The sequence below is a fragment of the Elephas maximus genome, chromosome 15, assembly GCF_024166365.1.
Source record: "Elephas maximus indicus isolate mEleMax1 chromosome 15, mEleMax1 primary haplotype, whole genome shotgun sequence".
Taxonomy (NCBI): domain Eukaryota; kingdom Metazoa; phylum Chordata; class Mammalia; order Proboscidea; family Elephantidae; genus Elephas; species Elephas maximus.
In genome coordinates, this window is record NC_064833.1 from 7,226,770 (window position 1) to 7,252,094 (window position 25,325).

Below are 25,325 nucleotides of genomic sequence, written 5' to 3' on the forward strand. Positions count from 1 at the left end.
ATCTGTAGATAAGAACTGCTTTGGGTGAAGGGAAAGACAACACTCAATACAAGGAAGGTCAGCCTAATTGGACTGGATTAAAAGCAAAGAGGTTTCCGGGATAAAATGAAAGCTTCAAAGGTCAGCGGAGCAGGGGCTGGGGTCTGGGGAACTTGGTTTGAGGGGACTTCTAACTCAATGGGCAAAATAATTCTATTATGAAAACACTGTGCATCCCACTTTGAATTGTGGCACCTGGGGTCCTAAATGCCACCAAGAGGCCATCTAAGATACATCAATTGGTCTCAACCCACCTGGAGCAAAGGCAAAGGAAGAACACCAAGGTCACACGACAACTAAGAACCCAAGAGACAGAAAGGACCACATGAACCAGAGGCCTACATTATCCTGAGACCAGAAGAACTAGTTGGTGCCCGGCCACAATCGATGTCTGCCCTGTCAGGGAGCACAACAGACAACTCCTGAGGGAGCAGGAGACCAATGGGATACAGACCCCAAATTCTCATGAAAAGTCCATACCTAATGGTATGATTGCGACTAGAGGAATCCCAGAGACACTGCTCCCCAGAACTTCTGATGGCACAGTACAGGAACCATCCCCGAAGACAAATCATTAGGCATGAAAAGGACTGATCAGTGGGGGGGAGAGAGATGCTGATGAAGAGTGAGCTAATTAAATCAGGTGGACACTGGAGAGTGTGTTGGCAACTCACTCTTGACTGGAGGGGGGATGGGAAGATAGAGAGAGAGGGAAGATGGCAAAATTGGCACGAAACGAGAGACTGTAAGGGCTGACTCAATAGGGGGAGAGCAAGTGGGAGAAGGGAGTAAGATGTATGTAAACCTACGTGTGACAGACTGATTGGAATGGTAAATGTTCACTTGAAGCTTAATAAAAATTAAAAAAAAAAATTGTCTCCATCATGTAAGAAATGGCCTGTTAATAAAGGGATTTTTTCAATTGTGCTTTAGATGAAGGTTTATAGAGCAAATTTGTATTAATTAAACAGCACATATATTGCTTTGTGACATCGGATGCCAACCCTGAGATGTGTCAACACTCTCCCCTTCTCGACCTTGGGTTCATCATTTCCATTCATCCAACTTTTCTGTCCCCTCCTGCCTTCTCGTTCTTGTCCCTAGGCTAGTGTGCCCATTTAGTCTTGTATACATGACTGAGCTACAAGTATTGTTGTTTGTTTTATGGGCCTGTCTAATCTTTGGCTGAAGGGAGGGATTTATTTTTTATGTAAGGAAGTGGCAGGATTACATTTTTAAGATCCTTCAGAATTAAGCAAAAAACATTGAATATTTCTATGCAATGGTAGCAGAGAGCTGATTCATTTACGTGACAGAGAGGAGAAACACGAATTCACAGAGACACTGATGGCTACTGCAGTGCCCTGAGACAGGGGCTGTGTCCTGAGTGTGTGTTGTTTTTGGTTCTAGCAGGCAGGGCTCATTTGCTCAGTTAAACATACAGACGTGTATTGAACTTGACCAAGCAGCAATTTCTCTTCTTGGCAGCGCAAATTGGAAAATTGAGTTTTCCTCTGCATTCTAGCCTGATTCAGAATTTATTTTGTATTTAGACCCTTTATATAATTACTGCCATCATCATTATTTAGCAACTTTTGCTTAATCCATTAATGAGAAATGGCTATTTCCAATGCCTGTGCTCCGTAAGATCTATTAAGGATGATTACTGCTGGAAGTATGGTGTACTGGGTAATGAGTATACCTGGGAAACTGCAGAATAGGCATGCTTAGAGCTCTGGAAAGCCAGACCAGGGCATGGAGGGGGCGGGGCGGGGCGGAGCGGAACAGAAAAGAAGTCAGATCAGGGCATCAAAGAGCAGAGTGTTTGATCCCAGCATTTTGTCTAAGTACTTGTGTGATTTTGGAAAACAGAATTCCTGAATTTTCGTTTTTCTGCCCTGTAAGAGTAAGACTCAGGGAAAAAAAAAATCTGACTCATCTCTTCCAACTTGGATCCTGGTCTATTTATCCAACAGAACAGGATTTTGAGGGCAGTGAGATTTACCCTGCGTGTAACTCTCTTCCAACTGTGACCTCTGGAACTCCCAGAACCCAGCTTGCCATCTAATTATAGTAACTCCTAGCACTCCAAAAAAATAAAAATAGAAACACTACCGTCGAGTTGATTCCGACTCACAGTGACCTAAAAGACAGAGTAGAACTGTCCTATAGGTTTTCTGAGGCTATAATCTTTTTGGAAGCAGATTACTCCATCTTTCTCCCTCTGCACAGCTGGTGAGTTCAAACCATCTACCTTTTAGTTAGCAGCCCAGTGCTTTAACCATTGTGCCACTAAGTCTCCTCCCTAGCACTCCAGGGTCTCTTAATTTGTAGAACCAAGAGACACTGTAGAGATCTTCATTCCAGTGGTGTAAAAAATGTAATTCTCAGTACTTTTAGGGTTCCACATGATACCTTCAGATTTAAAATATACATATATATATGATAAGGAAATTACATTTAGATAATTCTTTGAAGAAGGCTGAAAATGAGAGAGCATTGGAGAACGTGTATTTCCCGCTTAGGGTTGCCGGATTTAACACATACAAACCAGGGCTCCCAGTTAATTTGGTTTTCAGATAAACAATGAAGGCATTCCTGGTGGCATGGAGGTTAAGACTTTGGCTGGTAACCAACAGGTCGGCAGTTGGAATCTACCAGTGGCTCCTTGGAAACCCTGTGGCACAGTTCTATTCCATCCTATAGGGTCGCTATGAATCAGAATTGACTTGACAGCACCAGGTTTGGTTTTGGTTTTTTATGTCCCGAGTATTTTATGTTCAATCATAGTTCTTACTATACCCCACTCACCCTGTTTCTAAATGGAAAGACATCCGTTAAAATAACACCTTTGGCCTCTTTCTTCCACTATACTCGTTCATCCCCAGGAACAAGAAATTGACTAACTTTGACTCTGGGCAAGGAGCTGGGAATGTATAGCTCAGCGGTTCCTGCCTTCTCTTGTAGGCACCCAGCTGGTTGAGTTCTCCGCTCACTCTCAACCACATAGTTGTCTGTGATAAAGATTTCAACCCTGTTGTGAATTGGTGCTACGTGGGACAAGTAGGTAAGTCTCTAAATCAGAATGTAGTATGTAGAAGCCCTTTTTGCTGTTCCTAAGCCACCTTCTCCATTAAATTTATTAATAACCAAGCTTGACATTCTTATTTCTGTTTGTTTGTTTTGTCTGTCTTAATTGGTTTAGAATCTAGGTGAAGAAAATGGAGAATCACACACTATGAAGAAAAACACTAATTCCTATAGGGTTGCTATGAGTCGGATTTATCTCAACTGCAACAGATTTAAAGGGTTTAATCCCAGATAGTCTGGCATGATAATACACAGGTTAGTTAAGGAGGCTGTTATGGAAATAAAATTAATACCATGTTCTGAAAATGTAGCCCAGAGAAGAATTCATGAGTTTTAATCCATCCTCCTTGATGAGTTATTTGGAGGGTGAGATTATAGGAAATGTGACAACTAAAATGAACAAGAAGAAGACAAATATCCTAAATGTGTCTCTCTGTTTTGCTAGTTTTTGAATGCTATGTTCATTCAGATTAAAGCAAGGAATAGTATTTCATAGAACATTTCACACAAAAGAACAGAATAAAATATTGTGTTTTTGGTGGGTATAACAGATATCAATAAATAAGGGGGCCAAACTGAGCTGATGACCCCAGTATATGGCATATAGTGATAATATGTTCAATAAGTAATATAATTGACTCCCTGATATAAAAATTTGATAGCTCTTATGGACTAACCCATCATCATTCATCATTAAGTCAATTCCTACTCATGGTAACCCTATAGAACAGAGTAGAACTGCCCCCTAGGGCTTCCGAGACTGTAAATCTTTATGGAAACAAACTGCCACATCTTTCTTCTGTGGAGGAGCTGGTGAGTTTGACCCATTGATCTTTAGGTTAGCAGCTGAGTGCTTTAACCACTGTACTACCAGGGCTCTTCTCTTATGGAATAAAACCCACTGCCTAGGGGTGGCTGGTGAATTGAAATTACCAGCCTTTTGGTTAGCAGCCATAGCTTGCTGTAGCTCTCAACCACTGTACTTCTATGGCTCCATCTAATGGAATAATAATAATAAAAAAAAATACCCATTGCCATCTAGTCAATTCCGATTCATGGCGAACCCATAAGACAGAGTAGAACTGCCTTGTAGCGTTTCCAAGGAGCAGCTGGTGGATTTAAACTGCTGATCTTTTGGCTAACAGCCTGGATTCTTAACCACTGCCCCACCAGGGCTCCCATAAAATAGTTAAAATAAGAGAATATTGTTTTTCTTCTGGGGTTGTGGCTAACTAAATAAAATCTCATTTGATAAATTGCCCTCCAATAGAGCAGAGTTACCCTGATGGTTTATCTGTGGCTATTCAACATCAGGTGAATGAGCTCACTTTGGCAAAGCAGGAACTGAACAAATATTCTCATAACTCTGGATAAGGGCCAGGGCCAGGGTGAAGTAAGCTTGGAGCGTAGGCTGCGAGACTGAAGGGGTGCCCATTCTGATGTGTCAACTTTGCACCCTTGTGCCCTGAAAGTCAGAAGTCTTCTGTGCCTCAACCACCTCGCCTGGCTCTGCCCTGGATAAGATGTCAACTGTGAAACCAAAATGTAAATTTCGATTCATCTTGTAACTTAACATCAGCCAAGAAAATAAAAAAACATAAAGTTTTGAAAATCTCAGTAAATATCTGATAAAGATGTATCCCTAGAGCTGAAATTTTAATTTAATTACATTTGAAAGTTTCATGATATTAACAGACAGTCTGGAAAAGAGTTCATAGAAAATAATAGACATTTAAAGTGGCTATGAAAACCATCCATTAACTCTCTTCAATACTTACACTTATCAGTGAGATGGATTGGAAACTCTTTATACGTTACCGATAATTAAAATCTGAAATAAAGCCCTACGCCTTTCAAGCTTCTATAGGACTTAGAAAGCAAATTCTTAAAAATAGGAACAACTGAAACCCTATTACCCTTTGCAATTGCTTATCTACATGAAACAAACAGGCGAAAAACAAAAAACAATAAAAACCCAGAAACAACTTCTAGCCTATTTTAATATAGAACTGAAAAATATTATTTACAATTCCAGATTTAAATTATTTTTGTAAAAATAGTGCCTTTTTTTATTGTTTGTCTATAAAAGCAGTTTATATTGTGAACCTAAATTTATGAAATAAATCCATCCATTCGACAAAGGTTCACAATGAGTCAGAATTGATTGGACGGCAATGGGTCTGGTTTTTGGTTAGACGGAGAACACTGACTGTGGCCCTGTGCATCATGATTCCACTGCGTACAGCGGGAAGAACAACACAAGGCCTCTGTGTTCATTCCAAGGATGTAGAAATAATGAGAACAAATAAATACCTGCCTACAGTGACTTCAGTGTGTAGTCAGTGCTATCAAGGGTATAAACACGATAATGTGACAGAGGAAAAGCCAGGTTTAAATAAACTGCTCAAGGGACCTCTCTGCAGAGATGTGACTTGGGGTGAAACCTGAGGATTTGATGAGTCTACCACTGGGAACCCTGAGAAACTCTTCCAGGCAGTCGGGAAACCACCGTCAAGGCCAGGTATGAAAGAGTTTGGTACATTCACAACCAATGATGCCAGGTATTAACCCACGGGCAGTGCATGAATGGCATCCGAACTGGATAAGACATAAGCCATGCAATTTTTTTGAAGGCATAACAAGGAGTTTAGGTTTTATATTAGTTAAATTGGATAGCCTTTAAATGTTTTAAGTAGAAAGCGACACTATCAAGTTTACATTTTAGAAAGCATGTCCAGAATAACGTGTAAGGCGACGGAAGAGAGAAAGTTGGGAGCAACACACAATATTTCTGGAGAAAGAAGGGGACAAGTTGGTGGCAGAGGGGATACAGGGACGTGAGAGGGGTTTTTCTGATTTTCTGCATTGTCATTTTAGTCTCCTAAGGGTCAGGGGTCAAGTTTCAATAGCCAGACTACAGCCTGTGCTCAAAAGCTTTCAGGATTCTGAGTCACACAGATCAGGCTTCTGTTTATCCTTTCTAGCTATGATATTTTGTGTCACAACACTTCTAAATACATTGTTGTTATTGTTGTTAGGTGCTTTTTTAATTTACTGTCAAGTCAGTTCCGATTAATAGAAACCTTATGTACAACACAACTAAATACTGCCTGGTCATGTGCCACCCTTACAATCCTTGCTATGCTTAAGCCCACTGTTGCAGCCTCTGTGTCAATCCATCTTGTTGAGGGTCTTGCTGTTTTTCAGTGGTCCTTTATCGTGATCATCTGCTTTACCAAACATGATGTCCTTCTCCAGGGACTGATCCCTGCTGATCACATGTCCAAAATACGTGAGACATAGTCTCGCCATCCATGTTTCTAATGAGCATTCTTGCTGTACTTCTTCTAAGACAGATTTGTTTGTTCTTTTGGCAGTCTATGGTATATTCAATATTCTTCACCAACACCATAATTCAAAGGCATCAGTTCTTCTTCAGTCTTTCTTCTTCATCCTCCAGCTATCATGTGCATATGAAGTGATTGAAAACATCATGGCTTGGGTCAGGTGCACCTTAGTCTTCAAGATGACATCTTTGCCTTTTAACACTTTAAAGAGGTCTTTTGCAGCAGATTTGCCCAATGCAATGTGTCGTTTGATTTCTTGACTGTTGCCTCCGTGGGTGTTGATTGTGGATCCAAGTAAAATGAAACCTTTGACAACTCGATCTTTTCTCCATTTATCACGGTGTTGCTTATTGGTTCAGTTGTAATGATTTTTGTTTTAATACCTAAATACATTGCAGGTATTAATTCATGTGTCTTATCAACAAACTTGTCTAATAAGTTAGAAGGAAAATAAACTATGAGAAAATGAAAGAGTTTGAAAACTTTAAGCACAACAGATATCTCTTCCATTTAATAATTTAAATAAAGTGTATTGCAAGGAAAGGACACCATGCTTGATAAAGTGGAGGGCCAACAAAAACAAAGCAAGTGCTCAGTGAGTTGGACTGATGCGATAGCCACCACAATGGACTCAACTATACCAGTGATCATGGAGATGGTACAGGCCTGGGCAACATTTCATTCTGTTATATATAAGGTCATCCACCACAAGTCAGAGCCAAATGGACAGCAACTAATGACAACAACAACAAACTATAATATAAACCTCATTTTGATTAAATCAGCATTCAAATTTCTTGGTACATGGATGTCTTTTACAGATTTTTTTTTTTTTTTTTTTTTGCTTTTACATTCACTTGAATATCCTAATATCCTTTTAAACCTAGAATTTACAATACTAAAAAACAAAACAAAACATAGAACCTCTGAATTAGAAGGCACTCTAAACATCATTAAACTATCTCATCTTTCATTTGTTAATGGAACTCTGGCCCAAGGCCATTCATACTGATCTGGGGGGAGGGAAAGAAGGGAATTTCTCACTAATAAATAAAGTGAGCACATGAAAATATGCACAGCTTTTTGTAAGAGTAATATATCCCAAGAAGAAATAAGCCTTGCAACCTAACTTTGCTTCTTGAACTTCAGCAAGTGTAAAAGAAGAGATTGAAGACCCCGGAAAAAAGTAAATGACTTTCCAGTGTAGATACACATTGGTGGCAGAAGTGTAATACAAATAAAGTAAAAATAAAATAAACAAACCTGTTGCTGTCAAGTTGATTCTGACTCATAGCAACCCTATAGTGTAAACAAGGGAAGGGAAATTCAGAATTTCATTTTCTTAATTATTTTTATCTTTTAGAAGTTACTTAGAAGCTAATTGGAAGTTTAAATTATAAACACATTCCTTATTTTTTCTTTTATTGCACTCATTTATGATGATGTTAACACACAATAAAGATGTAAATACCAGTACCTCGAATCCCTTAGTAAGTGTTCAGTCATTTGTTTTATGAATTTTATTATTCTTATAAAATCTTCAGGTAGAAAACCGCCACTCAGGTGCTGCTATAGATGGAAATCTGGTCTGTGTGCATATTATCTATCACAGAAGGGTTTCTGGTGCATCACGTAAACAGACATCCCACCACTGCTATTTTAACAAGGCTTGTCTCTCCCTAGACTACGTTTTATACATTCAAAACAGAGTGAAGCAGAGATGGGATCAAGGGATAGGTTCTTAGCTGAACACGGATTTTTTAGACATTTTAGTCAGCTTTCAGACTATGAAATGATAGCCACTCATTCAATTTTATCAATCTGGACTAATTCCTAATGCATTGACTCTAATAGAACCCCAAAGCCCTTAAAATCCAAGGCAAAGGTTTTGTTTGTGGTTTCATTTGGTAACTAACAATTAGGATGACGAAATATGAAATGACGATTTTTGTTAAATTCCACAATTTTCTTTTCTTCTTTGGAGAACATGGTATTTAATTCGCATTTGTTGGTTTCGTAGGGAAAAGAGAGTGAGTGAGGAAAATATGATATAAAGATGCTAAAAAGATTCCTTTCAAGTCTTTTGGGTGTATACTTTAGGGTGGAATTGCTAGGTCATATGGTAGTTATATTTTTAGAATTTTGAGGAATCATCACAGTGTTTTCCACAAAGGCTATACCATTTTGCATTCCCACCAGTGATGGGTAAGGGTACCAATCTCCCCACATCCAGGCAAACACTCATTATTTTCTTTTATTTTTAATCTTAGCCAAACTAGTGGGAGTGAAATGGTATCTCATTGTGATATTAATTTGCATATCTCTGATGGCTAATGACAGTATGGTGCCTAGCTACCATTACTGAATATTTTAATCAAAGATGCTATAGAAAAATCCTGATTAAAAGGGGGAAAATGCAGAATGGTATTTCAAATTCTCATGGACTCCAGACTTCCTGGAGCCATGAAGGTTGGATGAGCCCCTGAAACTACTGCCCTCAGGTAATCTTTAAGCCTTAAACCAAAAATATCCCCTGAAGACTTCTTAAAACCAAACAATAGTTTAGCTTAACTAGTAAAAAAATATCTGCCTTGAGTGTTATGCTTTTCTAAGATCTATCTATATGGGATCAAATTGACAACCGCTGCCGTCGAGTCGATTCCAACTCATACCACTGTGAGTCGGAAATTGACAACAGCAATTGAAAAGATTAGATAGGGACATTAAGAAGCAGTGAATTTATGTTAATGGGGGAGGAACAACTCAGAAGGTGAGAATGGTTGCTTAACTTGTAGAATGTAATCAATGCCACTAAATGGTACATGCGGAAACAGTTGAATTGGTGTATGATTTCTGCATATATTCTCAACAACAGCAAAATGAATAAAATATAAAATAAAAAGATTTATTTCAGTATATCTTTGAATTTTTACTGCTTCTTTAATTAGAGAGAATCTAATTAAATTAGTCTGCAAGTGGGACCTAGATATCTATGTGTTTTCCTAAGTGATTATAATATGTAGTTAAGATGAGAACCATTGGTGGAGAGAAACACACAGCACAGAAGAGGTAACATAAGGTGTAGAAAAACACAGACCAGAGAAAATGTGATGTTGCCCCACATTTTAAGGGGAAAAATTAGAGATTTGAATTAATTGTACATTCAATGTGAATCACCTGAAATGTTGACATGAATTAATTCCCATCTTTGAACATGTTTGTATTGAAAGAGGAAAAATGACAAATGGTGGCTTGTATGTTACTATGATGCTGGAAGCTATGTCACTGGTATTCCAAATACCAGCAAGATCACTCAAGGTGGACACGTTTCGCTGGAGCTTCCAGACTAAAACAGACATAGAAGAAAGGTTTGGCAATTTGCTTCCAAAAATTAGCCAACGAAAACCCAGTGGATCACTGCAGAATACTGTTCAATATAGTACTGGAAGGTGAGCTCCCATATTAGAAGCCACTCAAAATACACAATGGCCCCAACAATGGACTCAAGCATACCAATGGTTATGAAGATGGCAAAGGACTGGGCAATATTTGTTGTTATATATAAGGTCACCACAACAAACACAATAAATAAAAAGTATGTTCAATGATTCAGATTTTTCCTAAAACAGGGATTGAAATAAGTACTAGCAGTCAGGTAGTTTAATCAGAAGGTGATGCTAAGAAGCAGGAGTGATAGCCCTGGGAGAGCAATGTAGGGAAGGAAGGAGAATCAACATGAAGATATTAAAGAGGTTGCTGCTAAGGTCAGTGGGGCTCTATTCCACAGGGACCTCCTGAGGGTTGTACAGAATTCTTCCCAAAAGATTCCACCCCAAAGACAGGAGTCAGGATCATCGATCCATCCACTCTCAGTCTCCCTGGTTGAGGGTTGCTCTTGAGGGTGTTGTTGGTCATACTTCATGCTATGCAAGTTCCCACTGGCACCCATAGCATCAGAGGCTGCCTGGACAGGATGTGAACTTGGTCAGGATGGGTAATGCCTGATGTAGGCAGCACGAAATGAGTCCATGCCTGTCAAGAGCTGTCCCCTCAGCTGCAGCTGGACTAGAGGTAGAGCCAAGGGAACAGACAGGAGGCAGAGAACAGCAGGATTTCTAGATAATCCACAACCAAACATCAGTAATCTCTCACAGCCGCAATACGAATGAAAACTGTAGGAAAGAGAGGGAGCTCACATTTGTAACAGCAGATATTTAGCCAAGGATAAAGATTGTGTTTGTACTGTGGCTTCTTACAAATGCCTCTCTCTCTTTCTCTCTCTGTCTCAACTCTGTATCCCTCTCTGTCTCTATCTTTCTGTCCATCTCTCTGATTCTGTCTCACTCCCTACACCCATCTCTGTCTCTCTGTTTCTCTCTCTCTATATCTCTCTCTCTCCCTCTTTCTCACTGTCTCTCTCTACACCTCTTTCTCTCCCCTCATTCTTCTTTGGGTCACACAATGGATTCATTTACATGGGTCCTTCACACCACTTCTCCCACCACCAACACTGCAACTTTTTACCTGGCTGAATCCTAAAATCCTACCCATGTTTTAAGGCCCAGGAACCATCTGTGTCAGGAGATTTGCACGATCCCCATGTTAAAATATGTGGTTTGCTCTGTAAAAGTGTTACCACTGAAAGCACCACAGTGTATTAGAATGATCTGTTCACTTATCTATCCTTCCATTTGACTATTAACTTTGAAAGAATTCCTGTGTACTTCACGTCTTTACAGGTCTGGCTGCATAATTGCTGGGCTGAGTATAAAGTGAAAATGTAGAGGCAGTAACCCCTGGTGGTGTAGTGGTCAAGGGCTACAGCTGCTAACCAAAAGGTCAGCTGTTCGAATCCACCAGGTGCTCTTTGGAAACTCTACTGGGCTAGTTCTACTCTGTCCTATAGGGTTGCTATGAGTCAGAATCAACCTGATGGCAGTGGGTGGTGGGACTTGTTCAAAAAGCAGGAAAAAAGCGCTGCTGAAGATTCTAACATATGAAGCTTTTTCATTCCTTCCATAGGCTCCTTCTTGATTTGTCGTGGTGTTTTTATTTGCTTTTAATGACATTTTAAGTAAAGGAAAAATGAAACTGTAAGTGATTGCCATTAATTGTACTGTCCATCTTTATATTCTAAAATTAGATTTAAATGCAATTATAAGAGCATTTAATCCTTATGTGGAATCATTAATATCATGCAATTTGTATTTTATAACTCATCCATGCATGTGTTTTGTTTTCACCAGAACAATGTAACCACAGCATAAAACTAAGTCAACTGTCTTTATTTCACTTCTTGTGATGTACACATTTTACAAACACTCACTTCTTGTGGCTTAATGCTGAGTAAGAAAGGACTGATTGAGAAGGAACTACGGGTTTCCCTCTCCCACCCCCCTTCCCCCTCTAAATCATCATTTGCAGGTTAAGCGGCTGGCTGGTTCGAGGAAGTCACACAAGAACAAAGGGACATGATACGTTCCTTGGCCGCTCAGTGTTCCTGGAGCATCACTGCCTTTTTTTCTGCATCCACAGCAAGTTCTGATTCAAGCGCGGCTTCTGGGAACCGTCACCGTCCCCCACTTACTCCGTCACGGACATAACGTGCTTACTTTGCACTTACCTCAGTCTTATGAAGTCCTTCACACGGTGGGACCACCAGATGTCTGTGGTCAAGGGGCACTGTGAACACTCTAAGTGACTGGGGTGACAAGAAAGAGCTTAACCCCCGTTCATGCACCTTCCATTGTCCCATTGGACTTCGCTTACAAAACACAAGTTCCAAGACAAAATGACCAACAATTTGAACAGTCAGAACAGCATCAAACCAGGCTGGGGCCCTTCTAGGTGCAGGGGTCTGTGTGACTACACGTGTCACACACCCACAAAGCCAGTTCTGCATTTGTTGTGGTTGTTGTTAGCTGCCATCAAGTCCACCCGACTCATGGCAACCTCACGCATAATGGAACAAAGTGCCGTCCAGTCCTGCACTTTCCATGATGGGTTGTGGATCAGACCATTGTGATCTATTTGGTTTTTATTGGCTGATTTTTGGAAGTAGACCATCAGACCTTTCATCCTAGTCCATCTTAAGCTGAAAGCTCCACTGGAACCCCTTCAGCATCATAGCAGCACACCAGTCTCCACGGACAATGGGTGGTGGCTGCACATGAAGGGCATTGGCCAGAAATCAAACCCTGGTGTCCAGCATGGAAAGTGAGGATTTCACCGCTGAGCCACCAATGTCCTCTATGTCCTGCATCTATGTGATGAGAACACAGAAGACTACATACCTGTATTAGGAGCTCTTTTTTATGAAGCCTGTCCCCTGTCCTTAGGAGACCTGGTAGCACAGTGGTTAAAGTGCTTGAAGGCTAATCAAATGGTTGGAGGTTCAAACCCACCAGCTGCTCCATGGGAGAAAGATATGGTAGTCAGCTTCCGTAAAGATGTACAGCCTTGGTGACCCTATGTAGCAGTTCTACTATGTCCTATAGGGTTGTTAGGAGTTGGAATCGACTTGACAGCAGTGGGTGTATCCCCTATCCTGGGGTGTAGGAGGTTGGAAAAATGCACTGCATGGCCCCATGTTTTGGAGGTGAGCTTTGTCTCTAGGAGGAGACAAAGAAATAACTCAAGTGGCAGATGTTGGTTTCCTGCGCAGCACCTCCTGAAGTCCAGTTGACTGGGAGGCCATTTACAGTAGGAGCTCTGTCTGACCTGGGGCCGTGTCTCCAATTGCTGCATTGATTACTAAATGTTTCCCTCTGTTCTGGTAAGTTAAACAGGACCTTGCCTTGTTCCCCTTGTTTGTTTTCCATTTCTAAGTAATTAGTATTTAAGTAGCTGCTTAAACTCCTTTTTGTCAAGTATTGACAGGAATTGGCAAAGCGTATTAAAGAAGTCATCATTTTGCTAGATTTTCACAAAAGCTTTGCTCGATTGAACACAGACCCTGCTTAACCTACTTGTGTGCTTATTTGTTCTAAGAATTCTCAGCACAAAGTGAGTTTGAGACTTTTAATGTAATAATGTATAACTAAGTTTACTTCATTTCCATTCAGTTAGAAGAGGGAAGAAAAGGTGAGGTCCCACAGTATACTAAGCTGCCTTAGATTTCTAGACCTGGAACTTCTTCTCAGCATAATGTGGATAAAAATACACACATCACAAGATTATTAGGATAATTACAACAAACTGTGAAAGTATCTCACGCAACTTCTGGAACATGGCGAATAGTCACCTGAAAAGTGTGGGCAAGGACTTTGTGGAATGGAGGGTTAAGGCAAAGTTTCTGCCCTTTGGTAGCTCACAATCTGGCCGCTGAAAGAGAAGGTGGGGGAGATCAAGGAATTAGTGAATCTGATGTTAGATGAAGGCCCTGCCACTGAAAGTAGCTGAAGCTCATTAATTATGTATTATATATAATGTCATATGTACAATGCATATATACCCTATTGCTGTCGAGTCAATTCCAACTCATGAAGACCTCACATGTTTCAGAGTAGAAGTGCTCCATAGGGTTTTCAATGTCTGTAATCTTATCAAAGCAAATCGCCAGAGTATTTATTCCACTGCATTGCTGGGTGGATGTCAGTTAGTCCTCAAGTGCAAACCATCTGTGCCACTCACAGACATATATGTGTGTGTGTGTGTCAGGCACTGTGCTAGGCATTGAGAATACACTTGTGAGCTAGAGAGACATGATTCTTGCCCTCTTGTATAATAGACATATCATGACAAGAATGTTTTTCACTTATAAAGTATAAAACTGATACAATAATAGGAACCCCCAGTCTTGAGAGGGATGGCTTATGCAAAAGCTCTTTAAAAAGTGATTTTTACTCAAGTGTTTGTTCTTCTTGGACAATGTGCCAGGCATTGTGTTAGAGGATGAGGATGTAAAGCTAAATAAAATAGACATCCCTTTAAGCACAGTGGTTAAGATCTTGGCTGCTAACCAAGGGGTCGGCAGTTCAAATCCACCAGCCACATCTTGGAAACTTTATGGTGCAATTCTACTCTGTCCTAAAGGGTCGCTATGAGTTGGAATTGACTCAACAGCAATGGGTTTGGTTTGGGGGGATTTTTTAGGAATTTCAACTCTGGAAAGGAGAGGAGTAAAAAAAAAAAATTCTATAGAATGGAACAAAAAAAAGCAAAATGCATTGAGAGATTAGAAACAAGAGTGTTTAGTGCTGTCTAATAGGGGTTGCATCATGAAATCCTTGAGAAAGTGTTTGATATTTGAGCAGAGCTTGAAGAAAGGTTTGCCTGAGGAGTCAAGGGGAAATAAGTATTATGAATAGAGAAGACATGGTGAAGAACCCGTGTGTGCGTTTTATGTTTAAAAACTATCAGTCTGTGGACTCTTTGTAACAGGACTAATGTTGCATTGTGTAACTGTCTTTTTCACAAACACGTTTGGTAACTATTCTTTTATTTGGCAAATATTTATTGAGTACCTAAAATGTCAGGTGCATTGTTAAGTGCTGGGGTATGGAGATAAATAAGACATTGTTTTCAGTTGGTCCATAGTCCAGTGGTGATAAAACAAAACTATTAATATAAAATATTGTATTAGTTAAAAAAAAAAATTCTTTTTTTTTTTTTTTTTACCACTTTTTAAATTGAAAGCGACAGAACCCCAGCTCACACCACATTTAGCAAGAAGAGGAATGCATTGTTTGGCCTTAAGGGGCAGGGATAGGGATGTTGTCAGATAAAACAGGATCCAGGGTCTTAAACAAGATCAGGAATCTTCCACACTATTCAGTCTCTGTCTCTCTTTGAGAGTTTTCTTAGTTCTCTCTAGTATCATAGAGCAGGATCATAATCAGAAAAAAAAAAAATTTTAGGGGATAGAAATAATCTTTCTTGCCAGCTGCAATTTGAAAAGCCCAGGAAATATCTCTGATTAGCTAATTTGAGTAATGTGCACAGATCCTAGATCTCCCACTACCCAGTGGAGTAAATTTCTCCTGGGCCATGGGTTTTCACACAGGGATGCTGGAAGAAGCTTGGGAACCTCCTTGTTCTAAGGCTAATGAACATAATATAAAAGCAGTAATTCACACACAAGTCTTCATTATAGTATGGTGAGGGAGACACTTGTTATGGGTGGGAGGAAATAACTTTTGATCTGGACTTTAAGACTGTATTAGAATTAGCTAAGAGAGGGAGGTAGCCAAGAGAGAATCCTATCTCACTTCACAAAGAGGGAACAGACTATACTGATATACATAGGAGTACGTAACCATGATTATTATTGTTGTTAGTTGCCATCAAGTTGGCTCCAATTTATGGCAACTCCATGTACAAAAGAATCAAACATTACCCAGTCCTGCACCATCTTCATGATCATTGGTATGCTCAAGCTTATTGTTGCAGCCACTGCGTATTTTGAATACCTTCCAACCTAGGGGGCCCATCTTCCAGCACTATATCAGACAATATTCTGTTACGATCCATAAGGTTTCCCTTGGTTAATTCTCACAAGTAGATCACAGGCCTTTCCTCCTAGTCTGTCTTAATCTAGAAACGCCACTGTAAACTGTCGACCATGGGTGACCCTGTTGATATTTGAAATACCAGTGGCATAGTTTCCAACATCATAGTAACACACAAGCCACCACAGCATAGCAAACTGATGGATGGGTGGTGGCATGACTGTTGTAGATTTTGGCAAATGAATATGGACCACAAACTAGAAGATAAGAAGAGCATGCCCCAGGACAAGATGAGTAATACCATAATAAACTGCAATAGTGCATTAATTTGTCTTTCCCAAACAAATGCAGGATAAAGATAAGATAGTATTACTAATGATATGGTTTATTATTATCATCATTTGGATTATGCAAGTTCAAATAATTTTACTTAATAGATTCTTCTCAAGTCTTAATTATATTTAATGACAAAGCCTAAAGTCTTGATCTTAAATAACAAAATTGATGAAAGAAAGCTTATTAACATTAATAATGGTTTGTTTTAGGTCTCCTCTGCATAGAATTTTAAAAATTCCCTTAGGAGTTTTCACACAAAACTATTCTAATACTCCTTGACTTCTCTGGATCACAGCATGACCAGAACGTGGTACTGGCAAAAAACAAAAACTAAAATTGCAGTCAATTCAATTCTGACTCATAGGACCCTATAGAACAGAGTAAAGCTGTTCTATTGGGTTTCCCACGCTATAATCTTTACAGAAGCAGACTACCAGATCTCTCTCCTGTGGAGCAGCTGGTGGGTTCAAATCTCCAAACTTTGGTTACCAGCTGAGCTCTTAAACACTGCACCACCAGGAATTGTTGGTATTGGCAATAGTTTGTGAAAATACAACTGCATTTATGCTAGTGTTCTAGACATACCATTGTGTAAATATATAAATTATATTTATTCAATTTATTCTTGCTAATTTTTGCCTTATCTAAGGTTGTCCATGCATTCCCTAAAAGATCCCTTAGCTAATCTACACAACAATGAACTTTCACAAAACAAGAACAAACAAAAAAAATGACCTTGTTGGGATAAGGACTGAAATTTTCTTGAAAGTATAGTTTGTGTAGAACTGACCTCTCTACAGTATTATGAGCATTCTGGCTGTACTTCTTCCAAGACAAATGTATTCAATCTTTTGGCAATCCATGATATATTCAGTATTCTTCACAAACTCCATAATTCAAAGGCATCAATTCTTCTTCGGTTCCATCTTATCAATGAACATGGGATACATCATTAGATTTATTTCTAGCTATTTCTTAAAATTTTTTGCTGTTGTTTTTAATTGAAATTTTACTTTCTCTTGCTTATTGACTGCATCTAAAACATAACTGAACGGAACTTTTAAATTAAGTGTCCAGATACCTTGTTAAATTCAATTCTCAATTCTACCTGTTTGCAGCCACCATTAGATTTTCTCCATCTGCATTCACACCATCTGCAAATAAGCAGTTTTTCTTGATTTTCACACTGTATGCTTTATCTTTGCTTTTTGTTTTTGTTTTTTAATTTTTCTTGACTTATTAGCCCAGTTTGGTCACACAACACATAACTGAAAATAAATGGTGGTAGGTGGCATTCTCTTATTGTTTCTGATCTCACAGGAAGATTAAATATTTTACCCATAAGTGTGAAACAGTAGGCTGTTTATGCATGTTTTTTTACTAGATTAAAAAAAATTCTTTATATTTTAGTTTGGAGGTTTTATAATATATGATATTTGAATTTTGCCAAGTGACGTCTCTATGTCTATCAGGCTGATCATCCACTTTTACTGACTTGTTAGTGTAAAATCATCGTATACAAGTAGATCTAAGTAGAACTACTATTCATAAGGTTTTCACTGGCCAATATTTTCAGAAGTAGACCACCAGGTCCTTCTTCCTTACCTGTCTTATTCTTGAAGCTCCACTGAAACCTGTCCACTGTGGATGACCCTGCTGGTATTTGCAATACCATTGACATAGCTTCTGGCATCACAGCAACATGCAAGCCACCAATGGTATGACAAATTGACAAATGAGTAAGCCAGCAAAAACCAAACCCATTGCCGTCAATTCTGACTCATCGTGACCCTGTAGGACAGAGTAGTACTGCCCCATAGGGTTTTCAAGGAGCACCTCATGGATTTGAACTGCTGATCTCTTAGTTAGCAGCTTTAGCTCTTAACTATTACACCACCAAGGTTTCCAACAAATGAGTGAGTAGTGGAATGGAAATTCCAGAACACTTAATTGTTCTCATGAGAATCCTGTACATAGACCAAGAGGCAGACATTTGAACAGAAAAAGGGGATACTACATGGTTTAAAATCAGGAGATGTGTGTGTATCCTTTCACCATACTTATTCAGTCTGTATGCTGATCAAATAATTCAAGAAACTGGACTATATGAAGAAGAAGGTGGCATTAGGAATGGAGGAAGGCTCATTGACAACCTGCAATATGCAGATGACACAACCTTGCTTACTGAAAGTAAAGAGGATTTGAAGCACTTACTGATGAAGATCAAAGACTACAGCCTTCAGTATAGATTACACCTCAACAAAAAGAAAACAAAAATCCTCACAACTGGACCAATAAGCAAAATCATGATAAAAGGAGAGGATATTGAAGTTGTCAAGGATTTCATTTTACTTGGATCCACAATGAATGCCCATGGAAGCAGCAGTCAAGAAATCAAATGATATATTGCATTGGGCAAATATGCTGCAAAAGACTTCCTTAAAGTGTTATAAGACAAAGATGTCACTCTGAGTACTAAGGTGCACCTGATCCAAATCATGGTCTTTTCAATGGCCTCATATACATGCAAAAGCTGGACAATGAATAAGGAAAACCGAAGAAGAATTGATGCCTTTGAATTATGGTGTTTGTGAAGAATACTGAATATATCATGGATTGCCAAAAGATTGAATACATTTGTCTTGGAAGAAGTACAGCCAGAATGCTCATAATAAGCAAGGATGGCAAGACTTTATACTTATTTTGGACATGTTCTCAGGAGGGGACAGTCCCTGGAGAAGGACATCATTCTCAGTAAAGTAGACGGTCATGAAAAGAGTGAAAGACCTTAAATGAGATGGATTGACACAGTGGCTGCAATGATGGGCTCAAGTATAGCAACGACTGTGAGGATAGTGCAGGGCAGGGCAGTGTTTCGTTCTGTTGTATGTTGTGTCACTATGAGTCAGAATCAACTCAACTGCACTTGGAAACACCAACAAGTAGAACTGATCCATAGGGTTTTCAGTGGCTGTAATCTTTAAGAAGTAGATAACCAGGCCTCTCCTCTGAGGCGCCTCTGGGTTGACTGGAATCTCCAACCTTTCCACTTGCAGTCAAACACGTTAACTATTTATACCACCTGGAACTCCATGTATCTTTCCTGTGGAAGCATGGCTGGTTTCATCTCTTATTAACTTTCCCAGGTCCCTCAGTCCTTCCTTCTGCCACTGGCAAGTCACACAGTTTCATCTCAAAACACTCTCTACTGTAACACTATTAGTTACCATCTGGAGAAATGATGAGAGGTAAGAAGAGCCATGAATTCTACTGGAAACCAATCTTGCAGAGCTTGGATGATGTGCTGATGTGCAATATGTAAAACTCTTAGCACAATGCCTAGCGCATAGTAAGCATTCAAATAATAACCCATATTGGCATTTATTTTTGTTATTGCTGCTTCCACCATTTCAACACTTCGAGTAGTCTGTATAGCACAGCTAGATTCTGACAGCACAAACCATGTCTCATTTATCTTTGAATCTGTCCCAGCTCTCAGCATGGGGCCTGGTGCATACTCAATGAATGTTTGCTAAATGTGTAGCCTCAAGACAACTCCCTGTGGGCATGTCTCAAAGATCTCCTTCGCACAACATGTCCACATCTGCCTACAGGGCAACAATCAGCAGAACAACAGCTTGGGTGCAGGAGGCTGTTAATGATGTGTCTCCTGGGAAATACTGCCCAGGACTGAAGTGACTCACCATCACAAGGTGCATTTTATAGTGCCATTTTTCTTCTGTGATATTTTGTGCTGTATTAAATTTTATCCATAGCAATTGAGATTCTAAATTCAAGCTTACAGGCAGAAGGCCAGGGAGAGGGCTGTCATTATGGTGATATTGGGAGTGATGATGGCATTCAGACTGTAAGGAGAATCCAGCTTCAGTGTTAACTCGTGATAATTAACTGAGAGAAAGCTTCTTCCTTGCCTCGGGTGAAACAGCTAAATTCTGAGTCAAGACACTGGGCTGGAGCGGAGGTAGAATCAATGTGCCTCCAGCTTTCTGATCCATCACAGGAGCAAGTCACATCTGTGGGAAAGTGAGAGTTCATTCTTCGAGGTGTAGGAAGAGGAATTCACTTGTTCTTATTGCTTGGTTCATTCATTCATTCAATCATTTTTATCTACATATAGATGTACATCCCTAAATCAAATCTGTCTCCTACCCCTCCACAATTCCCCAAACCTTCCTGAGTCCTCTGGAATGAGGCTTTCCTTACCCACAAAACCCATGCCCTTTTCCATTTTGCTTTGATAGAAGACCTGGATTGCCTCTGAGGACTTCACTTCTCCTGTAGCCCTGGGCCTGCAGGACAGACAGGTGATTTCTTCCTTACTATTGCCAATTCCAGAACATTATCCTCTCAAGAAAAAAAAAAAAAAGACTCAGATGTGACAAATTATTTCACTCACTAGCCCTCTTTGTTGGAGTCATTTGCATATCTGTGGCGAATGTTACAGCTATTTTGATACCTGAGGCACAGTTTTCAATTCCTGGAAGATTGTAGCATCTGCCACAATATCCCACCTCCTCTGATACTACCCTTGTTGATAGTTCACAGTGATTTCACAGTAGAAGACAGCTAGGATGTGCCTTAGAAGCAAGGACGGTGAGACTGCATCTCACATACTTTGGCCGTGCTATCAGGAGGGACCAGCCCCTGGAGAAGGACATCATGCTTGGTAAAGTACAGGGTCAGCAAAAAAGAGGAAGACCCTTAATGAGATGGATTGTCACAGTGGCTACAACAATGGGCTCAAGCCTAACAACAATTATGAGGATGGCACAGGATCTGGCAGTGTTTCATTCTGTTGTACATAGGGTAGCTATGAGTTGGAACTGACTTCATGACACCTAACAACAACATAGACAATTATTTCAATACATTAGATCCTGATTCTTTGACTTCTCACGTAACCATCTTGTCCTCCACATTGCTTTAGCTGTCCGCACCCATGGGCACACCCCAGGCTTTATTACCAATAACTGCCTCAATTCCATTATTCCAAATTCAAGTTTCCCATTTTTTCTAGCTCTCTCACTCTTCTAGCTTGACTGAAACAATTATTTGAACTTGAAGAAACCTTTATCCTTTTGATCATACCACATTTTCACAGCCCTTCACTCACTGTTGCAAAACCCTCACTGCACTTCATATTCAGAAATTAGATTTCATAGTCCTGCATTATAGTCACACTTTTTAAAGACACTTCCAGTCCCCTTACCCCTTTCCATTTATCAGACACACTTGGGCTAATTCTTGACCCTCCTCAAATCCAACTTTGCCTTGTTGGAGCCTCCACCTGGAAAAGTTAAATATGTCTGGAAAAGACTCAAAATCATGCTGAGTGGACTAAAATTAAAATTATGACTACTAAATAAATAACATTGGAAGACAAATAGAAGAGGCAAATCTAACACAGTATGAGATGTAATTATTAACTTTCACTTACGTAAGTCCCTAGGTGGTACAGAGTTTCTGCGTGACTACTAACTGAAAGGTTGGTGGTTCAAATCCACCCAGCAGCATCGCATAAAAAAGGCCTGGAGACCTACTTCTGGAAGATTACAGCCATTAAAAACTCTGTGGAGCACAGTCTTCCTCTGAAACACATGCAGTGAACTTGAACCTCCAACGTTTTGGCTAACAGCCAAGTGGGTTCACCATTCGCATCACCCAGGGACTCTGAACACATATCTACCGATGAAAAATCCTGTATCTTCTTCAAATTACATTTAATTTCATATGTCAAATTAAGAAAATATAGAAAAGAATGACTGAAAAGTCACCTTGCTGTAATTAAAAAAAATAATAATTAGGAGGTGATATTTCATTTGGATTTTTTTAGAACAATATAATTTATAAAGCAAGTGACTGTGTCAGACTGGTTTTTTGGAACTTACTTAAAAATTTGTTTTTGATAGTCTTTTATTTAATCTTCACAACAGACTTGAAATATCAGGATTTGTTTGTTGTTGTTTATTTTGTTATGTTTTTAATTTCATTGGGCCTACTCAGATAATCCGCGGTGATCTTCCCATCTCCCGATCCTTAACTGAATCATATCTGCAAAGTTCCTTTTGCCATTTAAGGTAACATATTCACAGGTTCTGGGGTTTAGGACATGGACATCTTTGGGAGCCATTATGTTACCCACCACAAAGTATTGTGGTTACTGCTGGGGATAAATTAGGGAGCTTAGTAACTGGAAAGTTCCAGCAAAGAAAAGAGACAATGAGACAGTAAAAAGCTTGACGTTCTCAATCATTTGAGAGATTATTGAGGTAACTGTTAGTCTGGTTTTATAAATGAAGAGTTGTTGTGTGAGGCTGAGTTGCTTCCAACTCATAGCAACCCTACATGACAGTGTAGAACTGCCCCCATAGGGGTTACTAGGCCGTAATCTTTATGGGAGCAACTCACCAGGTCTTTTCTCCCATGGAACCACAGATAGGTTCCAACTACAGAAGTTTCGGTAAGCAAAAGAGTACTTAACCGTTGTGTCACCAGATGTTGTAACTTCCAGGGAAAGACACATTCCTGGGACTGAGTTTCCTCCAACATGGAGTTATGGAGTTGGGTTACATGGTCTCTCAGGGCACCTTTAGCTCTTGGTCTCAATGATTCCATGAAATCATGAAAGGAACAGGAAAACATCTGGATCACCTGGGAGTAAAATAGGCAAGGTGAGAGAAGTGAGAGGTATTTAAAAGGCTGCCATGTTATTTGTAAAGAATGTAGTTTTCTCAGAATTGTACAGAGAATGCTCTAGCAGTTGACATATTCCCAGTTTGAAGACTCATTTGGATAAAAGGTTTGGATATTCATCTTAATAGTTAAAAAAAAGCTTTAATTCAAATTTCTAGAGTTTTGCATCTGTATGATATGCTAGGAATTCTACATGTCTTAGCATGTTTAATGTTCATGGAAGCATCCTTAATTTCCATATTTATGAGATAAGCATTGATATCCATGTTTTATAGATAAAGAAACGTGGATTCAGAGAAGTTGCTACTTCTTGATTCCCTTCAAAGTGTCCCAATCCACATCCAGTCCTCTTTCTGGTCTACAGGGCTGTACTGACATCTAATTTCTAATTCAAAATACATCAGAGTCCAGCTCAAATGTCATGTCAAAGTTAGATTTTCTCCTTCTTATTTTCCTTTATCTCCTGGCTAGAAGGGAGGTTAGTTAACACAATTATATGATCAAGTGGACTCAGGTTCTGGTTCATAGTATGATTATGAGTGATTGAGGGAATAGCAACATATCAATGCAAATGCAAGGTTGTGTGATAACATGATATCCCTATGGTCAGTGACTCTCTGAAAACCATGTGGCACAGTTGAAGAGTAATGAACTCAGACAGAGACCATACCTGCTTCTTCTTTGCTGAGCAAACTTGAACAATTCTCTGAGCCTCAATTTCCCCACCTGCTAAGTGGCAATAATAATATCTATTTTATAGGATTATACATATAAAATACATATTATATGTATATTATATGTATGAAATAGACTTAAATAAGAAGCTTCTGGCATCTAGTAGGCAAAGACTAAATTTCAAGCTCCCTCATCCCTTCTTCCCACTGGAAGATGGAGTTACAGTAAATTGAGAGTCCCTCTTAGGACCAATCATTCTGAGCTTCTTCAGTTTCCAGGAATATAAAGCCAAACCCATTGCCATCAAGTTGATTACAACTCATAGGGACCCTATAGGGCAGAGTAGAACTGCACCCATAGAGTTTCCAAAGAGCTCCTGGTGGATTTGAACTGCCAACCTTTGGGTTAGTAGTCATAGAACTTAACCACTATGCCACCAGGGTTTCCTCCAAGAATATAACACTCTCTATATTCTCTGGGGCCTGGCACACAAGTTCCTTTCCTTGTATATTGCCATTCTCCCATTCCTTGCCTATGAAATCTTTTTTTTTTTTTTCTCCCAGACTCATCTCAAATGGTATTTCTGTGAAGACACCCTCTCTGTTTTTTTCTACAGCAAGATGGTCATTTCCCCTCTCCTGGGTTCCCCTTGCAACTGTAGCTTCTCTCTGGCATTTCTCCAATCACACTGGATTTTAACATCTCCACCTCTTGCTGCACTGTGAGTCCTATGGGGTCTCCTTTCTGCTCTGTTCCCTCATATTGAGTCCACTGAGATTTGATGTTAATGAAACAAACATGATTATACGTTCAAAGGCTTGAACCTAACATGGGAGAAAGAGAAACACCACAACTAAACCAAAGTAGATGGAAAAATATTTTATAAAAGACAAAATGAACAGAATGTCATGAGAACACAGGGGAGGACATGATTTAGTCTTACTAACAGGAGTGGAACTGCCCCAGAAGATTCAATACTTGGATGCAGTTTTAAGATAAACAAAGATGAAGCAAAGTTCATCCAGATAAGGAAAATAGCCAGATGAAGGCTTGGATTAATAACATAACATGGAAGTATATGTGGAGAGATAAAGACACTAGTATAACTGAAAGTCAAATTCTTGGGCGGCTGGATGTGATGGTTAATTCAGTGTCAAGATGTTTAGACTATGGTGTCCAATTGTTTGGCCAAACGCTAGTCTAGTTGCTGTCATGGAGTTAAAAAAAAAAAAAAACCCATTGCCGTTGAGTTGATTCTGACTCATAGCAACCCTATAGGACAGAGTAGAACTACCCCCTTGGGTTTCCAAGGAGCACCTGGTGGATTCAAACTGCCAACCTTTTGGTCAGCAGCTATAGGTCCTAGCCATTATGCCACCAGGGTCTACACTGTCATGGAATAGCTACATGTAATAAATCAGTTGGCCTTGGATAGAGTGGATTACCTTTCACAAAGCAATCTGATGTACTACAATTTAATTACCTTATGTCTAATGTGATATAATGTAATCTCTTTTCATGATGCAATCTAATGTAATGTGTTCAATCAATCAATGTGCTACCAGTGTAGGTGGACTCTAAACCTCATCACTCTTCAGTTATAAAATACCAGATTAGACAAAACTACACACAGGGGAAGACAGATGCCATGTGAAGATCATCTACAGATAAATAC